Here is a 13,507-nt window from a genome sequence, read left to right on the forward strand (position 1 = left end):
TATGAACTATGAAATTCCTTTCATATTTGTACAAAATGACATCAGCTTGCCAACACGCTCCATGCACTTGTGTTCATGTTAGGTTCAGTATTCCGTAATGAATTTATATCCGGTTCATATTGACCCTCTGAGCGTTTCTTCTGATCTCCCCTGTCGTGACTAACGCTCCTCCAGTGCCACTGTGGTTTTTAACGTAGTCTCTTCCGCTCCATGTGGTGTTTATACAGGGACTCGGGATGACTGTGGTGAGCCTATATGATTATGAGCTTATAATGATTCAGTGCTTCATCTGTTTTGGCACATTCTTTAATATTCCTCCAGGGGATTTTTCTTGTTGATGACAGCGAGGCTCCGGCAGACCGCAGGAATTTCAGCCTCCCTGCAGCAGTAACGGTGTCACTGTCCGACTCGCAACCTGGCTGGCTTTTACTTTCTCTCTCCAACAGGTCGTAAAGGAGATTTTAATCTCCAGATCCATGTTAGGAAATGCCTTCTCCTCCTCTTCTTCTTCTTCTTCTTCTTCCTTGTTACATCTTCCCTCTCCTCATTCAAACTGCAGCAGAATACAAGTCGACGCCCCCCCCCCCTTGAACCTCTCACAGCCAGTCCCTGTCTGCCCCCTCTGGTTTCCCTGCTGTGAGTAATGAGCCGTGTGTATTTGGACGGCAGCCTGGAGGGGGACACACACGGGGCGGATGCAGATTGGGATTAACTGAGTGGGGATAAGGAAAACTTCCCTCTGAGTAGGAGGTTCGGTCATGTTGCATAACGACTGAATGAGGATGGACATCGAAACTGTAGTAGCTAGGGGTTTGTTCCTCCAGACACAACTCAAATTTGGACCGGATGTGACACACACACACACACACACACACACACACATTCACACTTGGGATGCAGTAGGGTACAGGACTCAATGATCCGAGTCGGCCATGTTGTAAGCACACATTAACCAGAGCTGCAGACGGATCTTTGAACCTCACGCATCAGCAGAAAAATAGGAAGAGGTGAGCATGTGGGAGACGGGGGGGGAAAGTGATTTGCGGGATGAAGGAGAGGAGGAAGAAGAGAAAGAGGAGAGATGTAGCAGTGACTCAGTCAGAAACAGATTAATGTTTTTTTGGTTTTTTTTGTGAACAGAACAGGGATGAAAGCAGCAGCCTGGAACCCAACAAAAATGTGTTGTTGCCAGCAGGGCCGAGAAGTCAGTTTCGCCAGCAGTGGTGTTGCTTTCAGGTGCAGGGGCGCACGTGGGAACGCCAAAAGCTTGAGATTGATGCGAGTGTTGCTGCAGTGTTGAATGTTTCTGCGTCAGCGTTCCTGAGCTGCATCTGCACTGACAGGAAGTGATGTCCCAGATGTGACACTGACCCACCATATTTTGTCTCTTCGTACTGGGTCACCCTGACACACACTGGCTGTAACATGTCTGTTATTGTGCTTGTGTGTGACACAGCTTTTCCGTTGTGGCTCCCTCTTAGTGTGTGATATACTATTTTTTGCCCCCTAATGCCGGATTAATGTTGCCATTATTAGTTTATGCTGGCAGGTGTGTGTGTGTCTGTGTGTGTGTGTGTGTGTGTGTGTGTGTGTGAATGCAGGCATGTACATGAGGCTCTCGTCGGTGTCTTATTACCCTCCCCTGGTGTGTATTCTGTGTGTGTCCCTGTTGCTCCCCGTTCAATAATTCAATACTAACAGGAGTGTGTGTTCTTTGTGTGTGTGCATGTGCGTGCGTGTCAGGTAGGACGCATTTCCCAGCGGGAGGGATCACAGCGAGAACAAGTGCAAAAGACAGACAAAAGAGACGAAGAGGAGGAAGACAGCAGAAGCAGTATGGGTGCAAACCTGGGCCGCAGCTAACAAATGTTTGACGACATTTCTATAAAATGTCAGAAAAGGTGGTAGAACGCTCATCGCAATCCCCCAGAGCCCAAAGTGACACCTCTGAAATGTTTCTTTGTCCAACCAACTGCCCAAAAACCCAAAGTCTCGTTGGTTATAATCATAAATGACAAAGAAATTCATCAGACTTTTTTTTTTTACATTTGAGAAGTTGCAACCAGCAAATGTTGAAATGACTAAATAAGATTTAGTCCAAATAGACTGCAGTGAATTTATCTTTCGGTCAGCTAATCGATCAGCCACTTCAGTCGTTCCAGCTCCAGTGTTTACTTCTGTCACTGAGAGCACATTGCAGCTCAGTGCCACTCTGCGCAGCGTTTGCCAAAGTTTGGATTAGCCTAATGTTTTTAGACTGCGGGTTGAGGCCAGAGGTCAGGGACTAAACGGACACACTGGAGCGTCTTTCCAAGTGGCTCTGCAGCAAGATCCAAGTGTGTGTGTGTGTGTGTGTGTGTGAGAGAGAGAGTGAGAGAGAGACACAAAGTGGTGGCCGTGATGGCGATGCATTGTGGGAATGTCACTGTGCCATCTAGGGCACTCTGCCCTTAATTGATGCTCTACTTCCCTGCTGCTGGCACTGTTCTCTCCACTGTTTCTGGGACTGCAGAGCCCCCCCCCCCCCCCCCCTCTCTTTATGTCTCTCTATATCATCTTCTTTATGTCTGCAGCTCTGTCGTACGTCTCACTGTATGCGTCTGTGTTCATCTCCAGCAAGCTCTCCTTTCTCGCCCAGCATAGACGAGGCCACGATGCAGAGTTTGAAGTTTCTATTCTTTTATTGCCGTTATAAATAACGTCTTATAAATAGAACAAAAGATGATCGTTTTCTGCGTGACGACTTCATCAGCGGACTGCTGGCCCCTCGATTCTAACAGCGTGTGTGCCTAGATGCCTAGTGCTGTTAGATGCACGCGCACGTGTGTGTGTGTGTGTGTTTCTAAATTTGTACAGGCACACAGATTTGACCACGCTGGATTGAAATGTGAATACTCACAGTATGTCGGCAGGCTTATCCTCTGTTCATCTGTCCATCTGTTCCTTCCTCTTCTCTTTCTCTGCCAGTCTTCTGTCGAGTCCTCCTCTCAGCCTGCCGAAATTGTGTTGTGGTTTGTTGTTGCTGTAATGAACCAGTTATTGTCGTTGATGGCTTCGGTAATGTCATCAGCAATTACGCTGATGCACGTGAAATTATCTGCGTTGTTTGTTCCCGCCATGTTTTTGCTGATGATGTTGGCATACTGCTGACGTGACGGTTCATGTTGGCTGACATTGACCTTGTTGCTCTTCTTTGTTAGGATGCTGCTGTTGACGTCGTTATGGCAGCTGTAGATTAGGTGTATTGATAACGGTACTCGTGTTTTTGTCGTTTGAAAATGATGATTTGATACAATGGACCCTTTTGACAAAATGATCTTTACTCAGAGTCAACTTGCTCAGTTGTTTTGGATCGGCAAACTCATGCGCACAATACCTCCTTTGATTCCATGACAAAAAGATAAAAAGCAAAAAGGGAACACAAAATAGTACATAGACAGTGTACAAAGAAGCAAGATGTCTCAACTGGAAATGCACTGTAATTTTGGAGTAAAAGTAGTATAATAATGTTAATTTGTCTGCAGCCTCGGGCTAAAATTCCGATTATAAATCCGTATTTTTACAGTATCTACCCTCTCAATACTATTGAATGTGAACACCGTATATCATACCTTAGACAACATTCAGCTGGGTGCTATCAAGCTATGCATCGTGATGAACTCACCAAACTGTGACGTACACGGCAAAATCGTTACAACAAAGTCTGACGTGGAGATGTCAGATGATCAGATAAGCGACGGTTTTAGCTTTGTTGATTTGAACCAGTTTACATAGAGGTAAAACCGAAAGTGAACACGCCCAAAATTGTTTTATTTAACAATTGGTTTTCCCTTTTTTTTACATACTGTCCAGAATACCAATATGAACTATGACCCAAAAAAAAAAAAGCCTGAATAATCCTTTAATGGTTTTGTTGTCGTGATTGATGACCCTGTTAGTGATGCTGGTGGTGTTGACATCAGTGCTGACCTTGGTACTTTTGTCCATCTTCTAGTTTTAGATGGGCGGAGGGTTTCAACACAGATTGACACTGAATATGCTCGTCTCTGTTTGGCATCCCAGCGCTACTAAAATTTGAGCTACAGTCATGTCACACAAACCGCCCACACACACCACATGCGCACACACACACACACACACACACACACACACACTGAGAAGGACATTTAAAAGCAGCAGAGGGGGAAAGTCTCGCCTTTGTACATGCGGCAAATAAAACGCTTGCATTTGCCAGCTGTCAGGACTCTCCTCATCACTAAATGCATTTCATGTGAAATTTTGTGAGCGTGTGTGTGTGTACGTGGAGGTTGCGCACCATCCATCTCTCTACACGGATTGACACGTGTCCAGACCTGAGTATTAATGATCATAAACTTTAGTCCATTATCGGATCAGCGCTCTATTTTAAGCCACCCTGCGACCACATCCAGCTTATAATGGCGCCGTGCTGACAGCCCGTTGTCTGTGCGCTGTTGTGACACACACATGGCTCAGTCAGCTGCACGCATGCCTGAGCGTTGCCGTTCATGGATGTAAACACAGCCACGTGTTCCACGGTCATTCAGACATTAAATGTAAATGACGGAGTGAGGCATCACTATCTGTGCCAGAAGAAAATCATTCTCTGAGCGCCAGACATTTCTGAAGACCTGCACCGCCAGGACGTTGACATTTAAACCACTTTTTTTTGTTGTCTTGTAGCCTTTCACTTTCTCACTGTATCACAGTAGCGTTTACTTCATGCTGCACCATTTGCTTTACATAAGAAAGTCCGATTTCTTTCTGAAGCTTGGCATTACGCATCGAAAACACTCCACACTTGCCATTTTTGTCAGGGGCAGTGTGCCCTGATATCCCGCTGTGACTCAGTTTTTGTCAGTCATGGAAGCAAGTCTCACTGCTGTTTCCTTGTGATCTATTTAAATGACATTTCTAGATGAACAGATGAACATGGGGATGTTAAAGCAAGTACACACACACACCTACAAAAGAAATGACGTCTCTGTGTGATGTGCAAACATAAACGTTGTGCATTAACGTATCAGGGACACAATATGAATGCAGGTGCTGTGGGGCAGCCGAGGAAACAGAACACTTGATGGTAATGCTCTTGAGTGGAGGATTTGGTTGCAGGCCTGTTGTGCAATCCTAAAGGGTCTCAACAACAACATCTGCTGTTTGAGGGGGAAATCAGGGCCACAGCCTGCTGGGAGACAAATGTTGCTTGTTATGATGAAGTTAGCGTTTCGGGAGGCGGACCGTATTCTGGTGATCAAGGACAACAGGGTGCTGGGGGTCAGCAGAGTTGTGTGATCAGTGTTGTTTTCCGTTTCCCTGCAGGATATTGGCCTCTGAAAACATCATTAGAAGTCAACAGAAGACATCATGTGGTCATTTGGGCTTAAATACATTTGTTAAAGCTCTCTGCTCTCAGCTCTATGAGCAGAGAGAAAGCGTAGTGTGTATGAGTAAGTGATTTGGTCATCCAACACGTTTGAATCGGAAAATGAGCAAGATGTACGTGTTTTTATTTGGAATTATTGCTAAATGCTGGTGGAGTAAAAGCTTAAAGCTGCACTTGTCAATATTTTTTATATTCATTATCAAAAAATCACCTGTAGTGAAAAACCCCCAGCTCCTATTTGTTCTACAAAGGAGTTTCAGTCTCTTTCAGCAATATGTTCTTTTTTATTGTATTTTTTATAAAATACCATTTCCATTTTGGGACAAAAAAAATCGTTCTTTGTCTGAAAAGGCTTTTGAATGTTTTGATTACATTCTGTCGCTCTCATCAACATGGTTTCCAGTAGCAACATGTTGCCATTTTGAGTAAGAAGGCTCTTATAATCCCCTGCGAGCTCCCTGGCCAGGACAGAGTAAGCAACTAGCTAGTGAACGCTGGACAGGAAACCAGAAACAGGACGAATGCTAATGTTGCGCCATGTCTACTGGATATGTAAACAGTTTTGCGAATAATTGAATCATAACAACTTTATACGTTGATAATATGTCAGTGCTATGTTTACAACTTGGTCACTGCTCCAAAGAAGCCCAAAAAATCAATTAGGCCCCAGAATGCTTTGATTCAAATCTTAAGTGTTTCTTTCTGACCTTGGATTTTCATGGCTAACTAAAGTAACGATGAAGATTAAGGCTCAGTGAGAAACATCCTGGGGGAAATCATTTACAGTAAGTGTAATGCAACCGTCATCGGAGTCTGATTCAGATGTTGTCAAAATCTTGATTGGCGCAAGACAAAACAACACGACCGGAATCTTTGACGTGAACAGCAATCAGTTTCAACCTTGACAGGCGATTGTGTTGTGCGTTCATGCAGCAGCCAGTTACTCGTACTGAGAATCTGAAGCAGAAATGATGTTTTCAGGACCTTTAATATGTTGTGAGTCCTTCTTTGAAAACGTGTTAGGTCTTTTATTAGTTGCTTTTGAGAAATACAATTGCCAGGATGTCTGCAAATTCCCCCTGAGGTCGTGCCCTCTTTATTGTTTCTGGGAAGTGAAGATATTTGGTACCTTCCTGGCAGTATGGACAAGGCTTGGAAACTGTATTTAGACCATCAGGTATTATAACCTTACTATAATGATAAGAAACAGCTGAATGAATACATAAGAATGGATGTTTTATAATATTTTTTGTTGGCTTATGATGTGTTTATTGAGTTGTGCTGTGCTGTGGGAAATTCCTCAGTATTTCCTAAATCCCAGCTATAGTCCTGATAACCACACAGTCTTTGACAATAGATTTGTATATTTGGGCAATATATATATATATATCTATGAAAATAGTGAGACACAAGCCTGTTGAACCAGCTGTGAAAACCAGGAGGTTTAAGCGAAGGTCTCCTCTCCTCTGAGCATTAACGCCTGTGGTCAGATGTGAAATGTGACCATGAAGCAGAATGCCGGTGAAACAGAGCAGACCCTGTTTCCCGAATAAATCAAGATTAAATCTGCCAGCGTGTGTTGTGGTTACCCTCGGGGAAATGCTTTCAGACTGCATCGTGCGTAGTTTTACTTCAAGCTTCCCTACGTTACCTGTATATCCTGTCAGAACCAATAAATACAGCGGCACTCAGTCGGCAAGCCATAACAGCGATTAGCTTAAGTGTGAAGCAATGTAGCACGTCTGGGTTTCGGCTCGATGCTTAATACATTCTCAGATTTCCTGTTATTCATTCCATTCATCAGTTAAACACACCGACACACAGTCACTTCTTAATCCTGTTCACCGTACAAAAAAGGTACCCAAAGACACACATAGACAAAGCTAAGTTAAACAAGGTGCGCATAAAGGGGAAGACATTTATTTATATGACAGTGTTTCGCGCTGTAATTTTAATATTTATTTGAAAGAAAGCCTAACAGTTGGCAGTTGTCAGTTTTTTCTTTCTTTCTTGCACAGCACAGCTTCTACCTGAACACAGAGGCAAGTCAGACAGCAGCTTAGCATATTTCCCTTGAGGCTCCTGCTGCTTCTGCCAGTGGAAGTGCAAAATATAACAAAATGCCAGAGCAGGGGAAAAAGAGGAGGAAGAGGAGATAACACGGTGGAAAAGAGGAATTTTAATGAAAAGCAATGAGGGTGGGGGAGTAGAAGCATATATAAGCCTAAGGGGACGGCCTCGGGGCGTGCCAGGGGTGTCCTGTTCCACCGCTAAAGGATGAATGTGTTGGATTTGATTTTTCAATCAGCCTTCCCTTCCTTCCACCATCTGCCGTCACCAAAAAACTCAGCGAGCTTCTGCTCCAAAAAAGAACAGCACTCTCTTCCTGATATAAGCTTCGATTTGATTTCACAATCTTTTTATTAAGATTTTACATATAAACAAAGAAGAAGAAACAAACATCCTCAGATTTGGGTCGGACTCATTGCCTTGCAGAATAGATTGAGTGTGTAATAATGCATTTAATTGATATAGCGCCTTTCAGGGTGCCCAAGGACAAACATGAGCGAGACGTCAAATGTTAGCAGTGGCAGTGACAAATGTAATACACAAAACATCACTCTCCTGCCCATCCCCACCATCCTGTCTGCCCCATTCTAGGAGGCTTAAAATTGGTGTGCACATCATAACGAATGCAAATGTAAGAGTAATGAACGGTACATGTCGACAGGATCGACATTCATATTTAGTCAGGAGTCGGTCTTCATGTCAAGGGATGAAACAGTGTGTACCATATTATCTTGTTATGAAAGTATGTCAGAGAGGGTTGCCAGGTTTTTATAGAAACCCATCCGTGACCCCTTGGTTGAGAAAGGCAGCATTTCTCCTGGTATGTGCTTGAAGAGTTGGCACAGTAATAGTGATTTAATGCTGGCAGCGTTCGGCTCACCTGAGTAACGGCTGCCCAGTTCAGACGTTTCTGAATCTGGGATGAATCATCAACCAGACCCGTCTCAGTCTGGGTCTGTCTCCATCTCTCTCTCGCTCTCTGTTAAGGCTTTGTCCGTCGCAGGAACATTAAGATCTGAGCTTTCCTCTCTTTCTTTTTCTTTCTGCTCGTCTCCTGTTGAGATGGCAGCAAGCGAGGGAACAGGCTGCACGGCTGAGATTGATTTTCAGAGCGAGACGAGGAAACTTTGCAAAAAGAGATAAATTCAACGCAGTCCGGTGATGTAGCGGTGAATGAAAGTGTGGGATATCACCAGAATGCCATCTTTCAGCAGAACTCAGTGATGTTTCCAGGGAACATTATATCAGTTTGATTTTCCCTGGTCGATTTGATTCAGATTTGCGACTGTGTTTTCTGAGATCTCTTGGTGGTCTGTAGATATTCACTATGTAGCTGTAGCTGTAGTTAATATGTATACGATATTTGCTCATGAACCACTTTGCCTCTCCTAGAACAAACAAAGTCAGTGCCAAACTTGATACAAAATGATCAGTTTTATTCCACAGTATTACTAGAAGTCCAGCCATTCCGCGATATTTTCTCTCTTGTCTGTGTGGAAAGCATCCTGTCGTGCAAATTGAGATGGAAATAGCTCATTTCAGGCCATCTGTGTTTTGTTGTTGTGATGAAATATCAGAATTAAAGGGATATTCCGGTGTAAGTTTAATCCATGGTCTAACACACCGTGAAACTGTGTTAGACTCCCTCTCGAAGAGATCAAGTTAGCAGACCGCCAATTTACGGAGTTTTATCAACCTCAGAAACGACCGCACGACAACAATACACTGCAGTAAATGGATCCAAATATAAACCGCCACCAAAAAGCCACAAATAATGCTCAGAACAGCACCAAACTTCAGCAATAGTACAAATAGGGTCTCAGCACATAGTCTGGGGTAGGGCTGCACAAAAAATCGTTAAAAAATCGCGATCTCGATTCACACATGCACGTGATCTTATTTCTACACATAGCGATTCTGGAGCATTTTATATCTCGAGCTGAATTACAAACAAATGCTCCTATTTTCCTCCCGGATTTTTCGAAGCGCCCCCAAACGCAGCACTGCCGCTGCCTCCTCCCTCAACCTGTGGTAAAGCATCTTTACAACACGGGATTCAGCGGAGGAAGCCCGCCTGCAGTTGAGTGTTTGGAAGGAGTGAGTGAGAGGCCGTTTTTAGACGGGGCAGCAAGCCGCCAATCTGCCCGTCTTTTGGGCAGCTGGGTCCACGGCTTTAGACAGAAGGCGGCGAATTGAGAGTCTGTTTAGGTCCGCCGATTTGCCGCCTCAGAGGGTACACTTATTTCCACCTCGCCTGCTAGATGAGCAACTGGACAGCCGCTGAGATCCGGGAGATGCTAGCTTCTCCTGGATCCCTAGCGGTTTCGTTGTGTTAGCTTGTTGTTGTAGCGCAAGCTAGAAACGGTCGCTACTTTCAAAGTAAAAGCCACCCGCTAAGAACCAAGTTCTAAACTACAATGGGGTGCAATGTAAAGCTCTTATTTTGAAGACAAATTTGTTGTCAACTGTTCCCAGCCCAACTTCGGGCCTCATGTCACGTCACATGTTTACTCGATGAATATTACGCCTCCGTTTTAGAAAGCCGATCAAAGCAGCTATCACATATCACCTAGCCAAAGATACGGCCCCAATAAACACTGTACAACATGAGGGATTAAAGGATTCCCTCTCATCTTGGAGACAAATTATAAATTTTTTTTCTTTTGTAAAAATCATTTCTCATCCAATGATATAACTTGAACAAAACAAAAAAAACATTGCTTTATGCCTCTGCCATACTACAGTGTTTTTTTACTCATCAGTGCAATAAACATTTTGTGAAAAAATCGTGCCAGAGTATCGTGATCTCAATTCTAAGCAAAAAAATCGTGATTCACATTTTTTCCAGAATCGTGCAGCCCTAGTCTGGGGCATCTAACCTCCGCTAGCTTAGCTCGATTACCGAGTGCAATAGAGTTCCGCGGCTCATGGATGAAAATGTATGATTACGACTCCATGGAAAAGCAATCAAAGTTCATATGTGTCTTACCTGCCAGTTCATAACAGTTATTATCGAGAGCGGACAGGGAAAAGAACGGAATTGAGCATTTCTAACCGCACTCAGTAATCGTCGCATCGGGACTTCCCCGAGCCGGAAGCTGATGGAGGAGAGTTGAAATCTATTTTTAGCCTCCCAATAGAAATCCAGCTAAGCTAGCGGAGGTTAGATGCCCCAGACTGTGCTGAGACCCTATTTGTACTGTTGCTGAAGTTTGGTGCTGTTCTGAGCATTATTTGTGGCTTTTTGGTGGCGGTTTATATTTGGATCCGTTTACTGCAGTGTATTGTTATTGTGCGGATTGTTTCTGAGGTTGATAAAACTCTGTAAATTAGCGGTCTGCTAACTTGATTTCTCGAGAGGGAGTCTAACACAGTTTCACGTTGATTTAGACCATGGATTAAACTTACACCGGAATATCCCTTTAACTTGTTTGGTGAGCCTATTTCCCCTCAACCTGCTCTGTGTGCTTCAGTTAAGTGACATCAAACCTTCCCCCAAAATGTAAAAGTAGTTAGAGAAATGGTTGAATCCAACAGGATTAACATGTATTTAGCATCCATTAAGAAAGCCAACACTCCATGTGTTGTGCCTTGACATTAATGCTAGTCTGATCTGAATACAATGCAACATTGTCGTGGATGGCTCTTGCTGTGACCTGAAACATCTCAGTCACCAAAGACATTATAAAGTATGTTATATAAATCTTTTTATAGATTTTTTTTTATTAAAAAAAGGATTTCCATTCAGTCAGTGTAACTCATGTCCAGTCAAAGATTGCACAGATTCTCTTCCTTCCTTCTGCATCATGCTTAGTGTTGTAAAATACTGATAATGGTATTTGTCTGCAATTGATGGATTTTGATTGATCATGGGCAGTTATCAACCCCTGATGAGGCAGCATATGAAATTGGCCCCTTACAATGTGAATATCCGAGCGCCATTGTCTTTTTTCAGTTGTTTCTGATGAGTTAAAATTGTCTCTCAATGCACAAGCAATTCAACCCCAGCGCTCCTACGTGCAAAGGCAGCGCCTTTCTGGCTACAAAAAAACGCTATGTGTACACAAGGCTTTATACAGTTAGCGTCAACTGAAGGCGGTTGGTGCTCAGTTGGCAGCTTGTTGGCATTCATGGCGAAAGCAAAACAAGTTTAAATTGTCCCACCCTGATGTGAGATCTGTGTAACGTAGTTGCTGATTGTGAGCAGTGGATGAGACAGCTTTATTTCAGGAGTTATTTTTTTATCAAATTGTTTCTACTTTATGTTTCATTTGCCAATAACATTTGCCAAATAAACCTGCTTCTTGTCTTCATTTAACATTGTGTTCACCGCATTAACCTCGCTGGGGCTTTGTCCTACAGCAGTCAAATTGCAGATATAGTTATAGTGTGACAACATGCACCCAAATATTATTTGGCAGGCACGCAGCAGGTTGCCGTGGTAACAGCTAGCTGTTGCCCATCAGATTGTGAATGATCGCTGCCGTTAATGGAAGCAGCGCCACAGCAGCTCCACTGCTGGCCAGCACACACTCTGTCTTCTGGACAGGTAATTTAGGGCAGACTGCACACACGCAAATGCACGCACACACACACACACACACACACACACACGCCCACATACACACATGTATAAACACTCACAGAAAGAGAGAGAGGCAGACACATACATAAACACACGCACATGAGCCAAGTCGCAAAAACTTCACCCAATGACACAAACTATCTGATGTGTCAAAGAATTACACACACACACGCACGCACACACACACACGCACACACACAGTCGGAGGAGCATAGCATATTCGTGCTAACACATTTTTTGCTTAAAACATACCAGAATTAACTCAAAAAACAATAGTGTAAAATGACACACACTGTCTGCTCTGTGCAAGGCATTACACTTCACAAGAGTGACACACACACAAGCACACGCACACACTCTTCTGCACCTTGGAGGCTTTTGCTGTATTATAGCAGACCTACTTTCACTGAGTCCCACTACTGTACTTAGATCAGTGCGTGTATGTGTGTGTGGCTGTTTATCTGGTGCAGCTTGGCCCAGTTACACTCAAGTCGTCCTTGAGCTGAATACAATGCTACACACACACACACACACCCCCACCCCAAACACGAACACAAGTGTTGAAGTCCCAAAGTTTTAAAATGTCCCCGGCTAAACTGTAACGAGCTTTAGGAAGAGAGAGAGAAAGAGAGAGAGAGAGAGAGAGAGAGAGAGAGAGAGAGAGGTTGCGTTACAGTTAGTGAAATCATTTGTATGCAAAAACTGTATTACCATTTGGTCACACCCAGCTGTGTGCGTTGATGTGCATGCGAGAGAAAACGTTGCATGCGTCATCCATCGACTCAGAGCAGCCCTGTTATGTAGCAGTACCGTCTAGCTTTCTCTCATTTGTCTGAAAGCCACCTGAGCTCCACACACACACGTAGCAGATGTGCATTTCATCATTTAATTTGTACGCTGATGCCGTGACATCATTGTGACATAACAGTGAGTCATTGGCATTTTGTCTGGAAAACCATCTGTACCTCACATGCAGTGTTTTCGGATGATGCTTTCTGGATTTCCCCCAAAAAACAGTATTACCCTGTCGGGTCAGAAGAGGTTACATCGTGCCACACAGTCGGGAGTAAAATAACGCATCAGGGCTCATCGTCCAGATCAGATCTCTGTCACTATTCCAGGGGGAAAACCTTCCCCTCTCTGTCCCATGTTTCCTGTCTGTCTCTCAACTGTCCTTATCAGCAAAGGCAACACAACAGAAATTGTGGTCGTGTGTAAAAAGGACGTATTGCATCTTTATGTGTCGGACTGTTTCTAGGCCGGATGCAGTGACTTCCTGGAGTCTCATCTGCAGGGTTCGTACGGGGGCTTGAAATCCTTGAAAGTGCTTGAATTTCAATGTTGTGTTTTCAAGGTCTGAAAAGTGCTTGGATTTTTTGTGTTGCGGTGCACCGTCTGTCCGGGGGTAAGGGGGTGCGAACGCTCGTCAGCGTCAGTCGGTGGGGGGG

The 13,507-nt window shown here is 44.0% G+C and overlaps 1 protein-coding gene across 1 annotated transcript in view; it reads left to right on the plus strand.

Annotated features, from left to right (window-relative positions):
* The window catches only part of camk1da (calcium/calmodulin-dependent protein kinase 1Da), a 69,264-nt gene that overhangs the window by 2,075 nt on the left and 53,682 nt on the right, over nt 1-13,507 (plus strand). The gene's annotated exons all lie outside the window — the stretch shown is intronic.

This window comes from Sparus aurata, chromosome 14 (assembly GCF_900880675.1).
Source record: "Sparus aurata chromosome 14, fSpaAur1.1, whole genome shotgun sequence".
In the NCBI taxonomy this organism is placed as follows: Eukaryota; Metazoa; Chordata; class Actinopteri; order Spariformes; family Sparidae; genus Sparus; species Sparus aurata.